Genomic DNA, 27,649 nt, shown 5'->3' with positions numbered 1-27,649 from the left:
TGAGTAAGTTAGCAGCAAGATAATGACCTTGGATGAGCAACAGAAGAGGAAATGATGGTTGATTAAGAAGAATTCGGGGGAAGAAAATGAGTTCAATTTTGAGTATATTTTGCTAGAACAGTGATGCTTAAAGTGTGGTCCTCGGACCAGCAGTATCAGCATTACCTGGGAACTTTTTAGAAACAGATTCTCAGGTCCTGTAATAGACCTACTGAATCATAAACTCTGGGGGTGAATCCAGTGATCTGAGTTTTAACAAGCCCTCCGGGTGATTCTGAGGCACCGTAATGTTGAGAACCACTGTGATAAAGTAATCTGTGGCTCATCCAGGTGTAGACTTTTGGTAGTTCATTGGAAATAAAGGCTTACTGCTGTGGAGTTTAGGCCTTAGGTGGGAGATTTTGGAGTGACCAGCACATGGGTGGTAGCTGAAGCCATAGGGTTAGGTTGGATTGCTGGAGACAGTATCTAGGATGAGAAGAGCAGAGGACCAAGAACAGATACGAAGTACCACCCTAGGACAACAGCAGTTGGGGGAGGCTGAAGGTGAAGCTATTTCTGCACCAGGGCTGGACAGCAACGCCTGCATTCCCTTGTTTCCTTTGGGTTCTTGCCTCCCTAGTCTTACGGCAGCCTCACTCCCTAGCCTCTAGACTCCAGGAACCTACAAATAAAGTAGTAGCAAAATGAACATATTTCTACGGAAAGTTTTTTCCATCTTGGAAAATTAGGTATGAGAAGTACATTATGATTAGTATGGGGAGAAGGAAAACTGTTCTAGATTTTCATTTCCTTGGTTTTATCCACAGGAGGAACTGTTTGTTTCATTATTATGTATATACTTTTGAGCCAGCCCTGGTGGTCTTGTGGTTAAGTTTCGGCACTTTCACCACTGTGGCCTTGGGTTTGTTTCCCAGTCAGGCAACCACACCATCCATCTGTTGGTTGTCATTCTGTGGTGGCTGCGTGTTGCTATGATGCTGAAAGCTCTGCCACTGGTATTTCAAACATGAGCAGAGTCACCCATGGTGGACAGGTTTCAGTGGAGCTTCCAGACTAAGACAGACTAGGAAGAAGGACCTGGCTACCCAATTCCAAAAATTGGCCATGAAAACCCTACAAACAGCAGTGGAGCATTGTCTGATACAGCACCAGAAGGTGAGAGGATGGAGCAAAAAGACTGGGCAGGGTTCCTCTCTGCTTTACACAGGGTCACTGGGAGTCAGAATCAACTCAACAGCACTAACAAAAAACCCCCATACTTTCTGTTTTGTTGGTTTGTTTTGTTTCTATGGTAATATTTCAAATCCTCCTGAAGCTGAACTATTCTTCATTACTTTTCTAAAACTGTTAAGCCAACAATTGGACTCTCAGTAGAAGACAACTGAGAAGAAATTTTAGTAATTATCTCTTATTATTCTTCACTCACATGTGTCCAACCTCTAGCTATGCAATAAGCTTATTACACTTGTTTCTTATATACTGAGACTATTTTTTAGTCATATTAGTAGAACGTTTACTTAAAAAATAAGTTTATAAGTTTTTATAAATATGTATACAATATAAATATTCTAGATATTTCAAGTGAGGTCATTGGGCATGTTCTATTGCTATTTACATCAGTCCTTCTCAAACTTTAATTTTTATGGGAATCACCTGGAGATCATAGTAAAATGCAGATTGTGCATTTCTAACAAACTTCCTGGCGATCCTGTTGTTGCTAGTCCATGGACCATACTTTGAGTAGCAAGGCTTCAGACAAAATAGATTAAATTGAGGTACATCAATTCAATAGAATATTTTGAAGCCATTAAAAAGAATAAGGTCAGAAATGGAAAAATCTGCAAGATGGGCTGTTTAAATGAAAAAGCAAAATGAAGAACTGTATATATTTGATTCCATTTGCATATTTTCAAGGATATTTATATATGCAAAGAAAAATTCTGGAAGAATTTATAAGAAACTCAATTAGAGATTATGTTTGAGGTGGGGCAGTGAGAGTCTGGAGCAGCCCAATGCCCAGAGTTACCAGCACCCTGGGGTTGGTGTAGATTTTTCCCTTCCATATTTTTATGGCTTCATTGCATAAGAAACCTTAAAATACATGTTAGTTTTGTTTTTAAATTTTACGTAAATGGGGTTATATTTATTTTTTGAATTGTTTACTATATATGAGTCTTATTATTCTTTTAATAAGGCATATAATAAAGGAGCAAGACCAAAATCAACAAAAAAGGTCCATCAAAACCATGTGATGTAGCAATGCTGTACAAAGTGCACTGGATCGGGAATCAGAGAGTCACATCCTTAAGGTAAATCCTTACTAAGCAGCTTGTGACATTGGGTGAGTCATTAGGCCTCTCTGGGTCACAGATTTCTAACATGTAATCCAAATGCTCCTACGTTCCTCTAGCATCTAACAGCCCAGTTATGAAATATTTTAATACACACTTTTCTGGTCCTCACTTCACAGTTGACTAAGACCTCAGACTCCCATTCAGCCTCCAGGGATTCCGCACCATGTGTTACAGTTTTTGCCACTTGGGTGCTGATTTGGCTTCAAAGATTGTGGATTTTGGCTGAAGATCTGACCAGTAAGTTGACTCCAGTCAGGCGACAATCAGACAGCAAGGAGGACAGGGGACAAATGGGAGTGGCAAATCCACCTGACAAACATACTGGGAGATGATGTCTTCCAGTCTATCGTCTTTGTTCAATCTCATGGATAGAGTGCTTCTTCACCTTCATCTGTGACAGATTTCAGTTGTGACGGTGACTGCTTTGTTACCACTGGTTTTATTGCTATCAATGTCACCATTGCAAGCGTTTTCTTGACCTAAATATGTTGAGGTTGAGAGACACAGGAATACAATCACCCACTCAGGGGAGCCTAATGCTGGTTTTGGCTGGAGAGGTGCGACGAGAGATGAGATGGTCAGCAATGGCTTCTCCCCCTGTTGTCAGCATTCATTTGAAAGGGTGAAAACCGAGAAATGTTCAAAGCTAAGATTATGCAATCAATCAAGGAGCTAAGTGAATGTTTGGGAGGGCAGTTCAAGATTTTAAAAAGGATTGATGACATTTATCACTTTATGAAATGTAGAAAGAGAGCACAAGAAGGGCCCCACAATACCTTTTATGATTTAGCCTTGCAGGTCACAGACTATCACTTCTGCCACGTTTTATTCATAGAAGCCAGTTATTAAGTAAAGTCAACACTCAAGGGGAGGTAGAGTTAACCCCACCTTTTGAAGGGAGGAGTATCAAAGAATTTGTGGATGTATTTTAAAAGCACTACAATGGTCAAATTAATTGAAGGCTCTCAGTATTATAAAATCAACTACAAGATAGCAAGGACGCATAATTTTGTTAATCAGTCCTTCAATTTATATTAATTTCCATAGGAAAAAAATCACAAATAATAACTAATATCTGTTTAACACTCCATGTACCAGGTACTGCACTTGACCTTTCACATTATCTATTTTATCCTTAGCACGATTCTGGGAGATGGATCCTCTCATTACCATATTTCATGCCATGAATTATAACATGCATCCTTCTTTTATGTACCATTAAGAAAGAAACAAACGTGCCGACTAAACCATATCACAATGCTTTCTTATTTGTTAGAATATGTACTTTGTATTTCTTGGAAGTATATGTTCTAGGCTTATTTAACCTTTTTTTGTTGTTGTTTGTGTGTCACTCTTGTGCTCACATAAAAAAGGGAAAACATAAGTGAAATAAAATGGTGTTCCTAAAACTTTTTCACATTTAGAGTCCAGTTCTTCTGAAACATTGGCATTGTTGCTTCCCGCCAGAGGACCCAGCCTTGCCTTCCAGGTCCCATGTGTGCAGGTGACTGGTGTAATTTGGGAGAAGTGGTCATAACTCCAGCCTTGGAGTTATAGCCATCATTTGCAGTAGTGAGATTTTGGGGATCCTACTGGAAAAGAAAATAACAACTAAAGACCACTTTATTTCAAATAAGTGTAGGATCTTAAATTATGTTTCTCATGTCCCATTTAGATATATATTCAGTATGCTCAGGCTCTCAAATGCCTCTTCTTTCTTTTGAGTCTTAGATCCTACATAATTAGCCCATATCTTGTTTCTTATTGGATGAAAACAAGTTTTCATTTAATTTATTCTGACTTATTCAATGAGTTATCATAAATTTTTCCCTCAAATTATTTGAATAAATGTAGGTGAAAATTTCATTTTCGTACTATATACTTGTTATTTTTCTTCCTAATCAACTGCATTTTCTTGCTCCAAATATCCATGTAAGATAGCTTCACTTCCACTTTTGCTAATTCTGCTTTAAGAAAGAAAAGTTCCAAAAGCTTTATTTTATGTAGTTTGGTCTCTTCATGGTGGATATGACCCAATACATCTCTCTCGGCTAAGGAATTTTTTATTTTTAGAGAAGACGTTAGAGCAGGGAATTAACACTTCCCAACATCATATTACAGATGACTCTTAGATGACCAAGTTTGTCTAATTGGCCGTTAGGCATGTTTAGCTTCTTACTTCTCCAAATTTTGCAATTTTTACGACTAACCAAATTTAATGACAGTTACTGCACGATATAAAAGTTATGGTCATCAAATAAAGAAATGAAAATTTTCATGCCAATAAAGAGAGGTTTCTCCTTGTGAAATTGTTTTTCACCATTTAGTTTGAGCGATTTTAGCTCTTCATTCACATTTCCTAAGCAATTACACCCATTTGCACGTGCAATGATTCAGTTCCCATTGAATCATGATGAAAAGGAAAGCACAACGGAGAGGAACAAAACTAAATCCTAAAAACATTAAGCTACCATGTTCCTCTCAGTCTTCTGGAGGTTTAAGGTTGCTCACATTTTTTCATCAGATGATACTCGGCAACAGGAAATGGGATATGAGAGCTCTGCTGTGCTTTCCCAAAGGAAATCACGAGAGAGCACAGGGAGTGAGGGCCAGGAGAGATGGAAAGTCAACTTAGCTGTCTAAAGCATTGTGCTTAAAGCCGCTGGGAGCTGACAGAGACTTACCAGGTCCCTCCAGCACTCTTCCAAGAAGGAGCTTCTAGTAGGAGGATGGAGAGCAGGAATGATGACACCATTAAGATGGTACTTAGGTGGCAGCCTGGCTTAAAGGAAAAAGCACAGGGTTTGGAGACAGACACATACCTGGATTAGATTTTTGTCTCAGTTACTTCCCAGGTATTTGAGGTAGAACAGGCTTCTCAAAATTTAAAGTGTATAAAAATCACCTGAGGACCCTGTTAAAATGCAGATTCCGACTCAGTAGGTCTGTGGTGGGGCTCAGAATTTCACATTTGTAATAAGCTCCTAAAAATGCCAGCGCTGCTCGTCTGTGAACTACCCCTTGAGAAACAAGGGTTGAAAGCAAGCTGCTTTATTTCTGAGTTTCAGTTACCTCCTCTGAAATGTAGAGAAATGGTATCTAGTTACATGATTGCAGCTTTGATTATAAAGAATATATGTAAAGGATCTAGTACAGTGCTTGTCACATCAGAGGTGTTCAATAAAAGGTACTAATGTTGAATTTCGCCATTAGTCAGCTTCAAATGTTTTGTCACTTTAAGCCAATGAGCCAGGGACATTCCTATCAGGGGTGATAACAAGATTTGGCTGTCTAAGGAAGCTCATTGAATTCGTTTTTTTTTCTGAAGAAGATTTGCCCTGCGCTAATATCCATTGCCAATCCTCCTCTTTTCTTTTGCTTGAGGAAGATTAGCCATGAACTAACATCTGTGCCAATCTTCCTCCATTTTTTTGTATGTGGGACACCGCCACAGCATGGCTGGTAAGTGGAGCAGGTCTGCACCTGGGATCCAAATCTGTGAACCTGGGCTGCCAAAGCGGAGTGCGCTAAACTTTTACCACTTGGCCATGAGGCTGGGCCCTGGATTCATTTTTTAATGAGTGACCGTTTAGCTACCTAAAGATTTCTGGCTTTTTTTTCTTGACTAATGGAGTACAATATAGAGTCAGAGGAAAAAAAGCATAAAACAAAAGATAGGATTTTAACAATTAATATCACCTTCGGCACTTTTTGGAAGGAAGAAATAAAACTGGCTAGGATTTTAGATGTGTTCTTCAAATAGCTTGATGTACAATGTATTAAAGAAATTGACTTGCAGTCAGGCTGAAGTGTGCTGACATGCTGAGAGTAAAGACTCGCTGAAGCCACCGAAGGGTTTCCAGATTCTCAAGGCTGTTCTTCCCTGTTAGAAAAATTCTTTGTATCTCTTTTACATTTCAACAGTCCAAGGTTTTACCACTTTATGTAATTTTTTTGGTAACGGTTTCTGATTTTATAAAGTTTGGCTTGTGAGATAATTAGGAGTTCTATTCTGGTTCAGGTACAGGAGTCCTGTAATTACCCACTGCATCCCATGATAATTATCTACACTTGGGCCTTTTTTCCCTGTGGCAGAGCAGGCCTGCCTTATTACGATATAGCAAGCATTAAAAATGTTTTCTCAGGAGGAAACGGCTGTGATGAGACCTGCTCCCTTTCTTCACAGGAGGTAGAAGATTAATACAAAATGTCCAGATTACTCTGCCATTGTTTTCCTTTTCTGTGTACATCCTGAAAGTGGCTTTAACTTGAAGATTTTGTGAGCAGATGAAAATTTTAGTCAAAAAAGATGCACATGGTAAAGGGATAAGATGTTTAAAACATAAAAAATTTGAGTTAATTGTATTTTATTTCCTTAAGTGGATATTTTTGAAAACTAAATGACAGTAGGTTAATGTTGCAGGAGATCATAGCAACATTCTTGCAAGGCTTTAAGCTTAGCAACAACAAGTTACAAAATGGGTGGCTGAGAAATACGCGACGTGCTGACTCTCATAAATTACTATACTAGATTGTCTGTGCTTTTGAATCAAAGGCTGGAAGGGAGTATCTTATCAAACATGAAGGCAAGGGGCTTAGGAATGCTGGGCCCTTGCAGGAACGGAACGCCGTCTGCATAACTTGCTGATTGTTTGTTCCTAGGATACTCCCTAAGAGAATGGCCTTGGGTAGGGCCAGGGTATGTTGAAGGGAGGAAGACTAGAACTGCTGAGCTTTGACTTGCATATCCCTGCTGGCATGAGTTCCTGCTGTGCTTGTACTTCTTTGCCTGCAAATAAATACATGGAGATCAGAGGGACCTCTCCTCAGTCCTTGAGGCTGATGGTCCCCTGTCCCATTAAATAATATAGGGTGTGTTGTGTCTGTTATATAGACTGTGTTCAGTATATTAACTCCATCTGCCCCTTCAGCTGGCTGCCTAGCTGGTCTCAGCAGCAGGTTAAACTTCAATTTTCCAGAAAAAGCTTCTCTTAAAAATCTAACTAGTTAGAGCAACTCATTTTTTTTTTTTTCACAGATAATCTTAAAGTAGAATCTGTGAAGTTTTTAGTTAATATGATACAGCACTCCTTTCTAAGCAATTTTGTGTAAGTTGGATGATTTACCTGTAAAACATATTTGGAATACAACTAGCAGAATGTCATTATCTCAATTTTAAACATGTAAAAGAGAGAGAAAATGTACCCTGGGAGCAGATTCCAGACTAGAGTGAGATTCATTCATGTCCTGGATCTCTATAGCTGTCTCCCTCTCTTGTCAATGAAGGATGTTGATACAGCTAGAAATGAGATTTTTTTTTTCAGAAGACATTAGCTCCCTTGATCCTACAAGATGTCCAAGAAGTAAAATTAATAACCAAAAAAATCCTAATTAAGCATTTTTTTTTGTGCCAGGCACTGTGATTGGTGCTGGGATAAAATGGGCAAGCAGGAAACCAACATGGTTCTCATCTTCACAGAACTTGTGGGCTAGCAGGGTAAGAGAGGCCAAATAATCACAGATTTAGAGCTTAGAGGCAAAGCTAGCTGAAGACCTCAATTTTGGAGTCATTAGTATGAGTGGTAGTTGAAGTTCTGGGTATGAATGAGATTGGCTGGGGCAGTAGTCCTCAACTCTCAGTCTCACATGAGAATAGCAGGGAGCTTTAAAAAATGCTGAAGCTTAGCTCTATCCTAGACCAGTTAACCCAGACCATCTCCTGGGAGTGGGCTCTGATGTTGGCATTTTTTAGAAGTTCCCCTGGGGATGCTAATTTGCAGCCAGAATTGAGAACCAGAATTGAGAGGGGGGAAAAAAGGAGATTAAAAAAAAGTTGTGGGAAAGCATAAATCACAGTTTTTAGTGGGATTTTCAAAAAGCTGCTTTAAAGAAGGATTGATGTATCAAGTTCTTAAGGGTTGAGGAAGACGTTTTGATCTGTGGGATAAAGAAAGATTCTACTCTGTCTTGTCTTCCACCTTTCATACACGTGCAATTTGGAATTTTGGCACTCTTCTGCAAGCATCAGAATGACAAACCAGTCTCACAGCTTCCCCGAACCAGCACTGTTTAGATGGTTGTGGAGTCGGCACCAGATACTGTTGAACCTTGATCGGTGTAAGGGTCAAAAAAAGCCCTGGAAAGACATTTCTCTGCTTGACCGTTCCTGCTCTTCTGCAAGAAGACATCTGGATTTGTTCCTGTCTGATTATAGCCCTTCCTTTCCCTGGTATTTTCCCTTCTACTTCCCACTTCACGTTTCATTCCTACCCACGTTGCTAGATTTTATTTCAGGATTCATGGGTATTAGTACCTATGTACAAAATCCACAGCGGGATGTAATTCATAGCTGAGTTTAAAGAACTCTATGTTCAAGTCAATAAGTATCTTTTATTTTGAGTGTTTACCACTGTAATAAGTTCAGGAAGGGGCCAGGGAAGGGAGGAGGAGGGAACACCTGGCTCCCACTCTCGAGGAGCTTACAGTACTGAATAGCAAATAAATGCTGCACGTTAGAGCAAACAGTGTTAGAAGAGTCATAATGTATGAGAAGAAGGCATTTTCCCCTGCGCTGAGGAAGCAACTCAATTCAGAGGTGCAGAGATGATGTGTGTACCTTGTACTTTGGGCAGAACGGGGGCTGAAAGCCTCCTTTCATCTCCTGTAACATCCGACTTTTCCTCCTCTTTGTGCCCATTTTGCTTTATCCGATAATGAAGGACTCTCTGACTGTTATCCTCTAGGATCCCAGCATTTTGATAAAGTGTCTCTTCAGACTTCCTTCCATGACAGAATGATTCCCTTACTTGGGATTTATCTCATGAAAGCCCCAGAACATTGTGTAAACCCATTCTAGTATTTATTTGTTCTGCTAAGTCACTTTTTTCTCAACAACAGGTCTTAACCTTTTTCTGAGATTGCGTTTTTCTGAATGCAATCAGCATCTTTGCTCTGCGATGTGAGTGATCAGGCTCCAGGTTGTCAGGCAAACTGGAGGAGAGAACTAGCGCCCTAAGGGCTGGCTAGGACTGGCACTCATGGTGCAAGTTGGGCAGGAGAGTCTAGGAAGAGGTGTTCACCTCCATCTCATTGTCCGCCTTACCGGGCATCAAGCTAAGAACTTTACATACATTGTACCATCAAATCCTCTCATCATCCCTGTGAAAAGGGTTCTCTTATAAACTCCACCTTAAACAAAGCAAGAGAAAGATCATAAAGCATAAGATTCCATAACTTCTTCATGGCAGAGCCCGCACTCAAATCCATGTGTGACTCTAGAGTATGTCATATATCCTACAGTCAAAATACGTGTCAAGTCAATATTCAGAGACCTAGGCTGAACAGAAAGGCAAAAACAAGAGGAGTCTGCTGTGGAAGCTGGGTAGAGGGGTCAGGATCTGGGGCTGGATTTGTGTTGCAAAATCCAGAAGATGCGGCAGACAGCTGTGTACAATTAGAATGGGTGTATCTTCTGTTTAACCCCAAAATTTCTTTTCCCCTTAGAAATTGAGAACTTCCTTTTAATATTATCCTTTAGAGATATATATATCCTAATATCGTTCAAATAATGCAAAAAGAAGCAGGACAGACAGGCATCCCAATCACATAGCTTTTGGTAAACCTGGTGTGTCTGGGTTAGTGCTAAGTATAGCTTGAGGCAGAGGAAGAAAACAATTTTCAAAAAGTAATGACACTTGTCTCTAAATTTAAATAAAGAATGAGACAAAGAGCTTTTCTAAATAATTCTTTTTGTGATTAATTTGAGGAGCCAGCTTTGAGGAAGATTGTCTTTGCAATAATCAACCAGTATTTGGCCACTCCAAATCTTGAGCATTTCTGTGACTTTTAGCTTATTAAGCTTGCCTCAAACACTAAACCAAATACAGGCTTCTTCTCTGATGGTGACTGGAGTACATAGTGATCAATAAATACAGCCTAGTTAAGCTGTAAAGTGCTGGGATCTATTAGGTATGTCTCATGTAGACAGAAATGATTTTGGTCATATTAGCCATTATAGTTATGTCCTAGTTTGTGGGGGATGCACTGAGTTCCATGAGAATGTCCTTTAGAATACACTGCATTCTTACATGACAGTCTCTGTTGTAAAGTTTTATTATAGGGAAATGAATGAAATAGAAGTCATTGATTATTTTTCTCTGGTTATGATCCAATTTCGTATGCCCATAATAGCTCAGCAATTCTCCTAGACACTTGCAAACTGTGTTCTCTAACATTCAGGGACTCGCTGAAGGATTTTCCTGCTAAACCATGGAGAAATCTATATAATGCTCTTTCTGTTCTGTAAAGTGGAATTCCAGAGTAAGATTTTATTTGAGAAAAAAGAAATCTACAATAAGAAAACTGAAACCCCCTGGTATAGATCATACTTCTCCTGATCATTATAGTATTTCATACAGAACACATTTAAGAAACATATTTGCCATAGACAAATGACTGTAGTCATTTCCCATTGACCTAGAAGTTTCATCATTTTATAATCAAAAAAGAGATTATTTTGTCCCAATAATTAAATATTAGGAATTATGTGAAAGAAGTAAAAAAAGCGTTCCTGTACTTAGGAATATACATCCCAAAAAGGACAAATAGTAATTTTTATCTAATATATTTTTAAAACAAAGGTCAGCAATTTTTTTCTGTAAAGGACTAGATAGTAATATTTCAGGCTTTGTGGATCCTCTGTCACAACTCCTCAACTCGGCCAGTCTGGTATGAAAAGAAAGCAGTCATTAGACAATAGTAAGCAGGTGGGTAGGGCTGGAATTGGTCTGCAGGCTGTAGTTTGCCAACCTCTGTTCTAAAAAGTCAATGTTCACCGCTGGCTTGGTGGTGTAGTGGTTAAGTTTGCATGCTCTGCTTCGGCCACCTGGGGTTCGTGGGCCTGGATTCTGGGTGCAGACCTACATACAGCTCATCAAGCCATGCTGTGGTGGCATCCCACATACAAAGTAGAGGAAGATTGGTACAGATGTTAGCTTAGGGCCAGTCTTCCTCACCAAAAAAAAAAGGTTAATATTCATGAATATATATGGGGTATACTAGAAACAAGTGACCATATTAGGGAGAATACCCTTTTTTTAAAAAATGCTAGAAGACAGATTGTAATGATTACACTTATAACTTTAGAGAATTATTCACTGTAAGTGTTTATCTTGTGATTTTAGGTTATATGCTTTTAAGATTTCAAAGATATTTTTTCATGGCTAATTTGCATACTAATTACACATTTGGGGATTTTTGAATAATTTTTGGAATAGGTATTCACTTTCACTTCATCCTTAGCTATCACTGATAAATATTTGTCTGCACTGACATTATGCCCAGGGTTTGCTTGGGAGATTAAGAAGCTGCTTATATTTTTCTAGTCACAGACAAAATTATTTTCTGGAGAGTAATCCTTATAATTCGGCTCAGATAAGTTTTGATTAGTTCAATGTCTTTATTTAGTGGTGGACAGAGAAGTGGTAATTTATTGCTTTTAAATAGATGCCGAATTTTCTCATTTTTCATATGTTAAATTTACAAAATCAGATGAAAATCACTTTCCTCTTCAATTTTTTTTTTAAAGATTTTATTTTTTTCTGTTTTCTCCCCAAAGCCCCCCGGTAGATAGTTGTATATTCTTTTTTTGTTGTGGGTCCTTCTAGCTGTGGCATGTGGGACGCCGCCTCAGCCTGGTTTGATGAGCAGTGCCATGTCCACGCCCAGGATTCGAACCAACGAAACACTGGGCCGCCTGCAGCGGAGAGCGCGAACTTAACCACTCCTCTTCAATTTTTTTTTTTACTGTATTACATATATTGCATGTGACTTTTAAGAATTTTCAACAACTAGCTACAACATCTCAAAAACATATTAAAATGACATTGGTAGTGGGGCTGGCCCCGTGGCCGAGTGGTTAAGTTTGCGCACTCCGCTGCAGGCGGCCCAGTGTTTCGTTGGTTTGAATCCTGGGCGCGGACATGGCACTGCTCATCAAACCACGCTGAGGCAGCGTCCCACATGCCACAACTAGAAGGACCCACAACAAAGAATATACAACTATGTACCAGGGGGCTTTGGGGAGAAAAAGGAAAAAATAAAATCTTAAAAAGAAAAAAAATGACATTAGTAGAGGACTTAAAAGCTTATCTATGATTATAGAAGCTAAAATCTTGCTTTTTAGTCAATGTCAGAATTATCGGGAAAAAGTGAATCAAGGAGCAAAATTATCAAGGAACTCTTCACTTATTAAAAGGCGTTAAGCAGTGCTTGAAATATTAAAGAATATGTGTACTTACAACATTTTGAAATTACTTCATGTCCCTTTCTGTAATACCACCAGCTTCAAATAGAGCTATTTTCATGCACCAATAAATAAGGGCATGTGCTATAGCTCTTCTCAGGGACAGTAAGAAAGAATGACCCGGGCAGGATGTTTTTACTATGTGCCATACAGAGCAAGATTGCAGACATAGTCTCTACTGAGATTATACATCCTCAGAAACTGCTAACGGGGGAGTTGTGGGCTACAAACAGCTGAGGATGGGTTTTATTTAGTTGGCATAATGTTTTATAAATTTGTTACAACTTAAAATCAGATGATTTGGGGGCCAGCCCGATGGTGCAGCGGTTAAGTGCACACGTCTCGCTTCGGCGGCATGGGGTTCACTGGTTCGGATCCCGGGTGTGGACACGGCACTGCTTGGCAAGCCATGCTGTGGCAGGCGTCCCATATATAAAGTAGAGGAAGATGGGCATGGATGTTAGTTCAGGGCCAGCCTTCCTCAGCAAAAAAGAGGAGGATTGACAGCAGATGTTAGCTCAGGGCTAATCTTCCTCCGAAAAATAAAATCAGATGATCTAAAAAATAGGTGAATCTGGTACAAAACGCTCATATTCTGGCATGGGCACAATGGGATGGAACTGAAAAGTTTCTGTTCCTTTAGGGCGGGGCATGTTTTCACAGTCCTTGTCATGCACGCAGTACATGCCTTCATTCTAACATCCATCCCTCTTAACCCATTGGGTCTTCCACCTCACCCTGCAGGCATAGATGTTTTCAGCCTCTCATCTAGGTCCAAATCAGAGATGACCTGGTTGGCTCAGCATCAGCCACAGACTTACCCAGCTCCTGCAACCCTGTGGGATGTCTTTGTTGTGCCACTTTCATTGAATGCTTACGACGTGCCAGCACTGTGTAAGGATCCTCACGCCAACCCCGTAAGATAAGCGTCGTCATTGCCCTCATTTTGCAGAGGCAAACTGAGGTACTCGGAGTTAAAGCAACTTGCCCAAGGTTGCCCAGGGAGTGTGCAGGATTGCCAGTCCAGGCCTGAAGCCACGATAATAAATCTTAGCCATATTGCAAAGTAGTTTCTGTTTTTTTAATCATTTCTTTCCAGAGACCTACCTTCTCAAGTTGTAACCACCCCAAACTATGCAATTTTACTTTCTCCTAACACTGATTCTATATGAAATGCTGTTTATAGAATTTTTATTCTAATCAAAGTAATGTACACACATAGTTTAAAAATAAAATTTCCAGTCCATTCTACTCCATGGAAGTTGCCTCTGGTATTTACCTGTATATTTCTGAGTCATTGACTCCCTTTACTGGTAGCTGGTAACCTCTTCCCTCACCTCACCCTCATTTCCTTCTTCCAAGTTTCCCAATATAATTATATCATAATTTAGTTACAATGTTTACATTTTCATGACAAATTGCTATTAATAACTTAGTACTGTACTATGATCATATTTTCTTTCTTTTACAATATTCTCTTCCTTCCCACCAGAGGTAACAGTACCTATTATTCATTTCCTTGGATTTCTATGTATTTGGTTTTTTTTCAATGCTCCACCAACTATTTACACATTTATGAACCTTTTCTTTCAGATGCTCAAACACACCAAATAACCTATCAGACCCAATTTTTCTCCCCTGGAAACTTCTTTTCCTGTCACCCTGTGTCTGCTGCTTTAACCTAGATGGAGCGCTCTCCTGTTTGGTGCAGAAAGCTTAAACTCTGTCCTTCTCTTCACATCCTTCTGTGTTACGTCCTTGACTTGTATCCTGTGTCCTCCCCTTTCTTGGTTCATTCTTTCATTTTGCTGAAGCTCATCTCTTTGTAGCTTCCTAGAAAAGTGTGCATGGGAATATATTTTTTGAGTCCTTGAATGTTTGAAAATACCTCTATTGTATCCTCACACTTACTTTTTAATCTGGGTAGAGTTCTAAGTTGGGAAGTGTTCTCTTAGAATTTTGAAATTATTGTCTCCACTGTCTTCTATCGTTCTATGTTGTTGTTGGACATCTAACAACGTTATGATTCCTATTTCTTTCTGTATGACTCCCCTCTCCCTGCTTCCTTTCTGGATCTTTTCTTTAACCCTGTTCTGAAATTTCACAGTGTGTGTTTGTACGGGTCTTTTATCAGTCAGAGAGGTGGGTACTCAGTGGGCCTTTTGATACACAGACTTGTATCTTTGAACCTCAGAAAATTTTTCTTCTCTTTTGTTTTTGATAACTTTTTTCCTTTGTTTTCCTGTTCTGGAACTCTTATTTATATGTTGCCCCTCTTGCTATAATTATCTAATTTTCCTTACTTTTCTATCTTATTTATTGTTGATTTTCTTGATCTTACATTTCAATCTTCTGTTGAAATACTTGTCTTGTTTAGCATATTTTTAAAAACTGTTGCTCTTTCTTGCCTGGTGTTTGTTTCTTTTTCATTCATCCTTGTTCTGGTTTTATGAGCATGATATCCTCTCTTACGTCTCCAAGGATATGCTTATAGGCTTTTCTCTTTTTGAGATTTTTCTCCTTCTTCCTTCATTGTCGTCATTTCCTGCAGGTCCCTTTTTTTCTCTTTTTTTGGGCCTTTCTCCCTCAAGCTGAAGCCTTTCCCCAAATGTTTGGTGGTTCCTTAGCTGTCATTTGTAGTTAAGAGTGATGTTATAAAAAACACGTTGGAAGATCTGTGAGTGGAGGTGGGGTTTGTGACTGGTGGGCTTCATTGCAGTTGATCGAGCAGCTTACTAACCTGGGGGACCAGCACATAAGTGAGACAGTTCGGTTTCTCCAAAAAAGAATTATCTAGTCCCCTGCACACAGTTACAGTTGTTCAGAGAGCACGTCTGGGAAGGAGGCTGAGATACTCGCTGTTCACAATGGAAATATTCACTCAATTCCCTTATTTTCAGCTTGCCACCTCATTCCAGTCCTAAATGTTGTCTGGAGTCCCTGGATATAAACTTCTGATCTCCTATGAGGGCTGTGGGGATCAGACGGGAAAGAAGGAAACTTTCTCTAGCCAAGTACATTAACATAGCTGAACGCGTGGTTGATAGATTCCAACATTTTCGTTTTCATTGGGAGGAACCACAAATATGGATTGTGGTGCCATTTTAGTGAGTTATGGTAATTAAGGTGGAACTGACTTTTGGGCACACAAATTAAAATTCATTGTTATATAATCATGACTTTTGTGTAGAACCATTTATCTAGAGCTATGTGTTTGGAGAACTTCATGAATTCTTCTTCTTCTTTTTTTTTTTGCTGAGGAAGATTTGCCCTAAGCTAACGTTGGTGTCAATCTTTCTCTACTTTATATGTGGGTCACTGCCACATCATGGCTGCCAATGAGTAGGTCTGCACCCAGTGGGTGAAGCTGGGCTGCTGAAGTGGAGTGCACCATACTTGACCGTTAGGCCAAAGGGCCAGCCTCTATAAATTCATCTTTTTTTTATAGTCAACATGAAAGAGAAATAGAGTGTGGAACATGGAACCTGACTCTACCATATCTACCACTACATTTTTGTCTAGTTTTATGTTTTACTTTGTTTCTTTTATTTAGCTTTGATTTGTCTGGAAACAGAGTGATTATAAACTTTGAGTAAACAATATTCTGAAAAGTAAAAACAAAAAATTCTACACACAGAAATAGACCTGTCAACTGTGCTTTTTGGAGTGAAAAATTATTTTATGTATTTGAAAGATTCACCACATGGAAATAAATTAATACTTTATTCTACTCACATAAAACACACAAAAAGCCATGTTTCCCATAATTATTTCAAGGTTTTTCTATTAATGTGTTGTCTCCAGTTTCACAATAAAAATGCAAGAATTCTATTCTTAGTTCCAACTCAGCTTGGAAAAGCCTCCCCTTGGAAACCACCACCCACATGCATGCTTTCCAAGAACTTGTTAATTGCATCTGAATTTTGTTGCCAGTTGGAGTCCTTAAATAAGAATAAAAAGTTTCTTTAGGTATGTATTTTTTTCGCTATGAAGAGGTATAATTCTAAGTCTTTTCATAACTTGGGGTAAGAATAACATTACTTTCAAAATCTTAACAAAATTAAAACTGTGAAAATTTCCTACCGGAAGGCATATAAATTGGACCCACCTTCACAAGGCTAAGTGTTTACTGAGTGTATTTGTTTGCCATAACAAAGTACCACAGACTGGATGGCTTAAGCAACACAAACTTGTTTTCTCACAGTTCTGGAGGCCAGTGTCTGGGGTCTAGGTGCCTGCAGAGTTGGCTTTCTCTGAGGCCTCTCTCCTTGGCCTCAGACGGCTGTCTTCTCCCTGTATCTTCACATTGTCTTCCCTCCGTGTGAGTCTGTGTCGAAATCTCCTCTTATAAATTGCGTTGGATTAGGACTCACCCTAAACTTCATTTTAGCTTAATTACCTCATTAACCTACCTCCAAAGGAGGATACATTCTGAGGTACTTGGGGTTAGGACTTCAAAATATGAATTTCGTGTGTATGTTGAGGGGGGCACATTTAACTCATAACATCAAGATTACAAGTGGAGCCACTAACCCTCAGTCTATTCTATTCCTCGACTTTTTTTTTCTCAGAAGGTAACCAGGTAGCTGGATTGAATCTGCCAGTCAAAGCATAAGTGGTGTGTAGATACTGTCCGATTTAGATACAAGCTATACAACCAGGTTTAACCAGACAAGGAGCCGCAGCATCTGCTCAACACTCCTCATGGAGCACGGGAAGGGCAGTAGTTACTGCATTCCCACCGTGTGCTAGTACAGCACTTTCATATACATGTTTATTATCTGTCTGATTACTCACAGCAATCCTATGGTGAACATTTCACAGAGGAGTGAACTAGAAGTCAGAGGTGCTAAGTAATTTCCCCAAATTAGCACCTCTATTAAATGGTGAAGCTTGGATTGGAATCTCTGTTTGATTCTAAAGATCATGTTCTTTCCATTATTTCATACTGCTAGATTGACCATTCTCTGTATTGACAAACTTTAATCTCATGAATCAACTTTGTACTGATTCTGGCTTTTACAAAAGTGAAATGTGAGGGAGAAAGTTTAACAAATCTGTGGGAATGTCTCATAGTTGTATTCATCAATAAGTGTACACCATAGGGCAGAATTCAGGAATGGAAAATCTTTACTGGTATTGTGAACATTATAACACTGAATCTTAACTCATAATAGGAGGAAGATAAGAAATGTACTTCAAATGCTTAAACTTGGCTTTAAAAACCTTTTTTTCATAAGATTTGTGCAATAATTTGTATTCTTTAGTCCTTACCATATAGTGCATAGTTATTTTTGTACGACTCTTTCATGACTTCATTTTTATGCACTAGTGATCAGTTTCTACTTTGTTATATATTTTGAAATGCATGATCAAAAGGAACTGTGCAAGAATTGTTAGTCCAAAGAGTATTAAATTATTCATAAAATTTTATCGAAAAATATGGCATCTTTAATAAAAAAGCTTCGAAGGATTCATTCTCCCTCACAACCCTATAGCTCTATGAATGCTATGTAAGAGATTTGTTCTGAGTAGTTTTACATCTATTAGGAGAATGAAATACCTAGTTGTTAGCTTGATGTCAGCTTCATTGTGGAGGACATGCATGTGTCAACGCTGGACTTTCATATGTAAGTTTTCTTACACATTTCATAAAAATCTATATAACTTTTAATTTTCAACGTTTTTATTTCTAAGAAGATCAATTGCACTATATATTTTTTAAGTACACTAGAAAATCTATTGGCATTCTCCATTATATGTGTTGAAAAACTTACTTCATGAAATTCTAGCAAACAGCAATTTCCTTATGATTTCTTTAGGAATTCCCTTATCCTGTGAAGGTCACTATCATACCATGATTATCTTGCAATGCATTGATTTTTTAAAAAATGAAGTGAAATAATTGGTCATGATAAAATACGATGTGGGATGGAGAAAAGATGCAACACGTTATTCCCTCTGTCAACAACCAGCCACAATCTTAAAAGCTTCTCAGAATTTAGGGTGATGAAAACAAAGGAATTTTGGATGCAGAGGGTACAATTCACAATAGAGATTTAGTTACATGTTTTGAAGTATGGGGGCAAAACTTAAACTACCTAAGGTAGAAGAGCACTATTCTCTTTTAGCTAAAGGCCTGTGGTTAAAGACAAACAAGAAAACCCATAAAATTTGTCTGCAAAAGATATAGTGGTAGGTTAATAATTTAGGAAGTGCTGCTGACATATTAGATTTTGGTATTTTATTAAAGATAAAAAGAAGATAAAACTAATTTTTGCTGCTAACAATAAATATGACATGCAAATAGATTTGAGTTAAATGCTTGTAAGATTTGTAAAAATAAATATGAATATGATCCTTGTATGAGCTTATAGCATATTTGTGGCAATTAGGTTGTTCCAGTGATAATGTAGTTTTCATTACATGTTACATGATAGGAAGGCATCTGTACTTATTATGAATCTGAATTTTTATGTAATACAGCTTGATGTTGACATAAACAAATAGGAAGATTTGAACCGTTATTTAGAAATTAAGTGCAAAGCTTACTTGGGAATATTGCATTGAATCATTTCATGGCATTTTATCCCCTTTTCAGGAATCAAAATGTAAAATAGTTTGCAAATCAAGTAAAAATCCTTTTGAAGTTATAGAAGATAATGACCTTATTTTCTCAATAAGAGAATAATTATACACACACACAAGGGTACTTAAATAAAAATGTAAAGAATTAAAATCTGATGTGTTTTTCAACTGCACTGGAAAAAAATCCGTGTTTGGTTTTCTGTGATCACTTATTTTGAGAGGCTGCAGAAAATGGAAAAAACAATAAAAATAAATATTAGAGGAAGATGTTTCCCAAGTTTGTGTGTGGGTGCAAATTTTGCGTAACTCATAAGAGGAGAGTTAACCTGTAAACCAATGTTTATCAAAGTATATGGCAGCAGCAGTTAAATCATATGATATTTAATAATTCTAAATAAGCACTTCCCCTAATCTGTTGAATGCTGAGTTTGTGTACTGCTAAGAGGCAGGTTATACCATGGCTCCGGAAGAAGTTATCTTCCTTCTCGGCTGAAGGCAGAGCTTGTTGTGATGTCAATGACCAGCTGGCTCAGACTCTGTGATCTAACCCTCTTTGGGAAGGAAAAAACTGGTTATAGAAATGATTTGCCTTCTCAAAATAATCTGAAATATTTCTGGGATTCCTAGGCACATGGGTTATTCACTTTGATTCAAACACTTTATAGATCTTATTTAAATGAGAGTAAATTCTAATCTTGTAGTGATGCAAAAGAATTTTTGGTAATACCATTGTTGCCATCTATTTTTGCAATGATCCACTATTGTGTGAATGATTCAAATATATGGAGAAAAAATATTCCATAATTGTCTGCTCCTAAAAAAAACTGAGGAAAGAATGATACAAAATTGATAAATCTGCACTTCCCATTTATGTGTTTCAGAAATTTCTCCCTTTTAATAGGAAGTAGAGAGAGAGAGAAAGGGAGAGAGAGCTGCGATTTTTCATTCAATATTAGATATTAGATACTCTTTGATACTTTATTCTATCATTCTATGTCAGTGGAAATGCAGCAGCTTATTCATTTCTGAGTGATATTCTATCGATTTCATTCTAGCCTCGTTTGTCTTTCTATAAAATAGATCTGAATGGCTTTGATTAATCAGTACAGTCATTCGAGGACGGTATACAAGCCAATCGGAAGACGTTTATTTGTGAAAGTGACTAAATATAGTTTACAATCAATGAGCACTTATCAAGTAATTATGCTGTGAAAAACAATATGGTAAGTGGTATACAGAATAAAATAAAAGGGTAAGATAAGTTCTCAAATCAACAAAACAGAGAAATTAAACTTAGGTAACATGAAAGAATTGGAAAACAATACATAACAGTAGAGTAGTTGAATTATAAATCATTAATAGACAACAAATAGTGTAGAAATTCTCAGAAGGGAGAGATGACAATGGGCCAAAATACGGACTCCTTATGAAGGCAAGCAGAACTAGAACTAGATTTGAAGCCTGTTTAGAGGTCAGTGTGGTAGAGGAAAAGGAAACAGTCAATCTGATTATTTTAACACTGCTTTGACCAGTTGTAAAAATACAAATTTATGTGTTGTCAAGGAACCTGTATTTGTAACAATTTTTATCATATAGTAAATTACTTATATGTTCAAATATAAACTTTTTTGGCAATATCATCACTCAGAAAATGTTTCTATGATATTCAAGTCTTTGTCCAATTTCTCACTATAGACACCAGTTTGATTATTTTGTTTGAAAAAATAAAGTATTATTGCAGAAAAACACAGCATCATGAAATAACCTCAATTAATGCTCATTCTCAGAGGCCAGCTGGTAAAATCAGTAAAAATTAAAGAAAAATATTGAAACACAAACAGCAATTATTCCTGGGTGTATGTTCCATGTCACTGAACATAGTAACATTGTGGAAATTATGAATGAAAACCTACAGAATTAATTTCTTTATAAACTCTTAAAGTTATGCAAAACATAGGTATGGCTCGAGATATATTTTCCAGTGATGGCATCATATACCAATTCCAAAATGGCTTTATCTTTAACAACTCAGATAAAAATGAAAATATATATGCTGGGAAACTGTGTTGGATGTCTCAAAAAGTTTATTTGGTAATGATAAAGGCACTGATACCAAGGATTCATGTTTGAATAAACTTGTTTGATGAAAGATTAAGGTGGAAAAAAGTGATCTTCACCTATTAGTATTATGTTAAATATTCTAAGTTAATAATATTATAAGCAGATATTTGTTCATTTTATTTAATTCAAATGGGTCAAATAACTTTTTTTTAAGTGGCTATACTCGCTGGGAGAAAGTGGACTAGCTTATATTCAGTATTGTTGTTCATTAGGGTTTATGTGGCATTCTGTTGGTGACCCCAGTAAGTGTCACCAGATCACTTCCAGGATGAAACCAAGGCCTATGGAATAATTTCTCATTTTTAATGCTAGCTTGTTTAATTAATAATTAGATAAATATTACAAAACATTTATGGCACCTAATATAATTTCGCCTTGTTGTCCACTTGGCCTCACTTCTTGTTGAGTCGCATGAACAGTCTGCTTAAAAAGAGCTGGGTACGGTGATGTTTACAAACGAAGTATTTTATCAAAGCCACTGATTTCTCACATTCAAAACTAGGTTTATTTCAGATCCTCAGAATCATGGAATAGATAAAACATTCCTTTGGAGGAGAGCAATAAGCATCGATCCAAGAAGAGGCAAATTCTGTAATTTTAAGCTGCTATGATATGGCTTTATTTTTTACAGCAGTTTCAACTTTTCTTCATTTTGTGCTTAAAACTACTCCAGGGATATCATGGCTGCATTAGTTTTTTTATACTTTTGATATTAACTTTTGAAGAGATCATGCAGATGGTCCCTAACTTATGATGGTTCGACTTGTGATTTTTCAGAATGACTCTATGATGGTGCAAAAGCGATGTGCATTCAGTAGAAATTATACTTTGAATTTTGATCTTTTCCCAGGCTAACGATATGCAGTATGATACTCTCTCGTGATGCTGGGCAGTGGCAGCAGCCGCAGCTCCCAGTCAGCCACGTGATCACCGGGGTGAGCAACTGATACACTTACATCCATTCTGTTTTCCACTTTCAATACAGTATTCAGTAAATTGCATGAGATATTCAACACTTTACTATAAAATAGACTTTGTGGGGGCCAGTCTGGTGGTGCAGCGGTTAAGTTGTCATGTTCTGCTTCAGCGGTCCGGGGTTTGCTGATTCACATTCCAGGTGCAGACATGGCACTGATTGGCAAGCCATGCTGTGGTAGGCTTCTCACATATAAAGCGGAGGAAGATGGGCATGGATGTTAGCTCAGGGCCAGTCTTCCTCAGCAAAAAAAGGAGGATTGGCAGCAAATGTTAGCCCAGGGTTAATCTTCCTCAAAAAAAAAAAAAAAGGCTTTGTGTTAGATGATTTTGCCTGACTGTAGCCTAATGTAAGTATTCTGAGCACATTTAAGTTAGGCTAGGCTAAGCTATAATGTTTGATAGGTTAAGCATATTAAATGCATTTTTGTCATATGATATTTTTAACATGGTGGTTTATCAGGATGTAATCCCATCGTAAGTTAAGGAAGATGTATATTTCCATAATTATAATCAATTAATTCTCTTGTTCAACATATCTCAACAGACCTAGAAATATCTTTAGGTTCTAAAATACCCACAAAAGAATTTTAAAGAAATAATATTTTGTATTAAGGAATAAATATGTAGAGGTCATTTGGATTGTTTAATATCTCAAAGCAATAAGAAAGCCAGCCCTCTAAATGTTTCAACTGCTCCATCTAGTCTTTTCTGAACAAACCTCCAACTCCCACGGCTCAAATCCACTTGGTTCTCCTGGTCCACATAACCATTTCACATGCCTCTGAGCAGAATCAGAGGACAAGGTATAAATGCAGTTTTGGGGGGGAATTAATGATACAAAGGCTATGTGCAAATGGATACACCCTTTGTACCATTCATTTCCCCCCCTCCCCAAATTGAGAGGAATGGAGAGTTTTACAAATCTGAACTGCTGACAGAGCTGTAAATATTTTGGTAAGTGTTAGGATTCCCAGAAGCTCTGAAAGATATTTTCATGGCTGAATTGCCACAGAATCCTTTTGCAATCCACATGGTTTTGAAAAAGCTTCTTGTTACCACTGTCCTAGAACTGATATCAGGCCTTTGGGGTCTGGGGTGGGGGGGGGGCGGTGGTATGTTTCAACCAGTTTCATGTATCTGAGGTTAATGTTGACTCTTGCCCTCGTGGGCTAAGAAATTTGAAATGTTGGTTGTTTGTATTAGTCATGCTATGAAACACAGGATCTATGCCCCAAAGGATAGAAACTGTTTCTAAAGGAATCTACCGGCAAATGCTTAACTATGGGTAATTCTGACTTAAAACTCTCATCAAAACTTTTAGTAAAACATATTTCCATGGTGCTTTTGCATTTACAAAGCTCTTACTAACACATTTAGCTGTCAAATCCATACGTTTTTCCTAAGAAAAGTATAACTACTTCCAGGGATTATATTCAAACTGTTTAACCAGCAGCGCTGCCAGAATAGAAGGTCATGCCAGGCAGCTGAAAAAGTGCGGAAGAATGAGATGACCGTCGTGTGCCCAACTGTGAAGGTGAGGGGGGATCGTGTCAGAGGCCAGATGGTGAAGGGGCCGCCCTGCCATGCCAGGGGATTTGGATCTTAATCTGGAAGCCATGAAGTCTTTTGAGAAGACAGGTACATGATTAGGCTTAAGTCCTAGAGAAACCATTCTGGCAATAGTGTTAAGGATGATTTTAAAAGTCAAATAATGGAAGTGGTTGCCGGTATCCAGGTCAGAAATGAAGGCGGCCTTAGTCCAGTTAGCAATGCAATGGAGTCCTGCATATTTACACAAGACATTTGAGAAAGATTAACGAGGTAGAGTTCACACATCTTGCTAACTGCTATTGGATAAGTGGGGTAAAGGAAAAAGAAGGATCAGAGTTAGTGGCCAGGTTTCTGACTTAGGCATGTAGGTGGATGGTAGCGTAGCTCGTAAAGCTGCAGAAGAGGGATGAGACACTAGATTTGATGGGGAATATGAGTTCAATTGTAAACATATTCAATTTATAGGCATATTAATATGAGACAAAATAGTATTGTCTTCCAGAGAATTCTTTTCTTTTTTTTTTTTGCTTTTTCTCCTCAAATCCCCCCAGTAGATAGTTGTATATTTTTAGTTGTGGGTCCTTCTAGTTGTGGCATATGGGATGCCACCTCAGCATGGCCTGATGAGTGGTGCCACGTCCACGCCCAGGATCCCAACTGGCTAAACCCTGGACCACGGAAGCAGAGCGTGAGAACTTAACCACTCGGCCACGGGGCCAGCCCCTCCCAGAGAATTCTTAATGCACATCTGTTTCAAAGGAAGGAGACAGACTGGAGATGTAGATTCTACAGTTTCATAGGAGAGTAGGTAGTTGGATCTGTGAGAGTGAACTGGATAACAAGAGAACACGTTGAATGAGAAACAAAAAGTTCCAAGGAAGGTGTGGTGAAGTAGCACTATTTAACTAAATAGCTTCTTAATATATTTATTGAATATATTAATTATTACTAGTTAGAAATATCTGTTTTAATTTTTTAATCTTGAATGTTAATTATTTTTCTCACAAACTCATTGATATTCTAAGAGTAATTTCTTGATATGCCCTTTGTGGAAAAGCTTGATGAACTTTGTTAAAATGAATTACTGATTATTTAATTTCATAATACCATGCTGCTATTAAGAATACAATGAAAATATACTTAGTAAATGTAAGTTTTCAATTAATTACTCCATCCAAGCAGTTATTGTGTTTGTTGCCTCATGGACACAAGATGGCTGGCTGCCCCGTCTCCAGGTCTTGTCTGCAGGAAGGGAGAAAAGCATATGGTAAAACATGTTCTAAGTTGATGTCTTCAAAAAGTTTTCCTGGAAGCACCACTGAATAACTTCCATTTATAACTCTTTGCTAGAACAGTGTCATGTGGCTCTGTTATGACTTTACAAAATTAACATTTGTTAAGTGGAGCACAGGGTGCCAGATGGTGCGCTGTGGTTCGACAACAGACCACAAGAGAAATTGAAATGGAGGAGTTTATTACCCACAGGTGCTGGAGGAAGTACATGGCATGCCTCGAGGGGGCCACATGAGGAGGTCAAGGCAGAGTGTAGACAGAAAGAGGCAGGACCTGGGGCACATGCAGGGTTTTGATAAGCCCCACAGGGTCTTCTCTAAGGGGAGCATAAGGCATACAGGCACTGGCAGGCAGGCGAGACTGTGATTGCAAGGGCTCTTGGGAAAGTCATGTCAGGAACTCACATTTGCTTGTGACCCTTAAGCTGCTCTCTAGGGCATGGGCTTGCATGAGGGGGATGGTGTCAGTTTAAGGTCCCTGCAGGCTTCTTGGCCATACAAAATGGATAGTGAGGCAGCACTACCATAGAGTAGCTTAGCTAAACTCTTGACAGCCTTCTTCTCGATACAAAGATGACTGGGGTGCTCATTTCGGTAGCACATATGCTAAAATTGGAATGATAGAAGGTTAGCATGGTCCCTGTGCAGGGATGACATGCAAATTTGTGAAGCATTCCATATTTTTGAGACTAGATCTTAAATGTTCTCACAACACACACAAAAACATAATAACGTGAGCCAATAGAGGCATTAACTAACACTACCGTGGTAATCACATTGCAATATATAAGTGTATCAAATCAATATGTTGTACTCCTTCAACTTACACAATGTTATATGTCAATTATATCTCAATTTAAGAAACCACAGAAAATAATAAACAAAGATGATTGGGGCGCTGAGAACTTTTTGCTGGGCACATTTCTCTCCCGCAGCCTCTCTCCCCCAAATGAGGGCTCTGTTATTAAGGAAGAAGGATCTTAGATTGGCAATTGCCATTGCCACAAAGCAGAGTTGGCTCATAGTTAATTAATTCACTTATTCATTAAATACGTATTGAGAGCTCACTATACACAAAAGAATTTTTCCAGATCCTGGAGATGAACAGGAGGCAACATAGGCAAAACTTTGCTCTCAAGGAGCTTTCATATTATTAGGTAGAACTGTCATACTTGTGGGTAAAAAATAGTTGAATATCAGCCATTTCATATGGTCCAACTTATTAACAACCATGTGAGCATTTTACTTAATATGCAGGCATAATTATTTGATGGTAATGATTCTTTATAGTAGAGCCTAGCAGGCATTTTAATTTACAAAGTAAGCTCTTGTGATGAGGTAGTCTATAAAGAGACATGCTCAAACTAGTTCAAGTAAGGAGATTTATTATAAGAAAACACAAACACAGAGATTGACAAGGGAATCACTAAACAACAGCAGCCTCATGAGGACTGGTGCTAGAAGATGGTTTTGAATTCAATATGGTGGCGGGGAATTCAATCACAAGTTTGTGGATCTCCATGCTAGTATTCTTCTAGTAACATTCCTTGGCTTTTTCATCACAGTTTTACTTTTATCTTTCTATGAGCTGGATGCCAATGACTTTATTTTGTTATAGTCTCTCTGATCTGGATTCTTCCTATTGCCATGGCTTCCTTCACTTTTATTTCCCACTTCCGCCCATGCTACTACTGGAAATTTTTTTCTCATTACATAGGCTAAAGGTTTGTGTCGCTCAAAATTCTTATGTTGAAATACTACCCCCTAAGGTGATAATATTAGGAGGAGGGGTCTTCAGGAGATGATTAAGTCATGAGAGTGGAGCCTTCTTGAATGGAATTAGTGCCCTTATATTACTGGCCGCTGAGAGGTCCCTTGCCTCTTCTGTCATATGAGGTTACAGCAAAAAGACGGCCATCTATGAATCAGGAAGCAGGTTCTCGCAAGACACTGAATCCACTGGGGCCTTACTCGTGGACTTCTTAGCCTTGAGAACTGTGAGAAATTAACTTCTGTTGTTTATAAGCTACTCAGTCAATGGTATTTTGTTACAGCAGCCTAAGCTAAGACATATATGTTTCTGTTTTCAAATTCTTGAAAGAGGAGTATAACCTGACTTACCAAGATCAGGTTTTTTTGTTTCTTTGTGTTCCAGGCCACACAAATTATAGTTTGAAGGGTAGCTCAGCGCTTGATTGCCTTTGGGTCACAAACTCACCCGACTTCAATAACATGTCACCAGGGTCCTCAGAATCATGTTGTCTTCTTTGTAGAACTTACCTTAATATCTCTTCTATACAGCATACCCTTTACAACTAGATTATTCCTTTCAGCACTTCTTTTAGTGAGATATAAAGTGTGGACACTTTACTTGTTGAACTTATGAAGAATTGATTCAGGCGCAAAAAAATAAGGCGGTATTATCTGTAAAACAGATGATTTTCATTGAACATGCTTGT

General features: G+C 38.2%; 1 long non-coding RNA gene and 1 other non-coding gene across 2 annotated transcripts; both read left to right on the top strand.

Annotated features, from left to right (window-relative positions):
* The first annotated feature begins 1,005 nt into the window (after positions 1-1,005).
* On the top strand, positions 1,006-25,914 carry LOC138924912 (uncharacterized). The gene is made up of 4 exons (XR_011440258.1): positions 1,006-1,158; positions 2,198-2,312; positions 22,220-22,304; positions 23,772-25,914. It is a non-coding gene; the product is annotated as an uncharacterized lncRNA (long non-coding RNA).
* LOC111774071 (U6 spliceosomal RNA) lies at positions 25,773-25,875 on the top strand. The gene has a single exon (XR_002808915.1). It is a non-coding gene; the product is annotated as a U6 spliceosomal RNA (small nuclear RNA).
* Positions 25,915-27,649: the final 1,735 nt, after the last annotated feature.

The sequence above is a fragment of the Equus caballus genome, chromosome 6, assembly GCF_041296265.1.
Source record: "Equus caballus isolate H_3958 breed thoroughbred chromosome 6, TB-T2T, whole genome shotgun sequence".
Classification (NCBI taxonomy): Eukaryota; Metazoa; Chordata; class Mammalia; order Perissodactyla; family Equidae; genus Equus; species Equus caballus.
The sequence above is the reverse complement of the archived record's forward strand: the minus strand, read 5'-3'. Positions and strand labels throughout refer to the sequence as shown.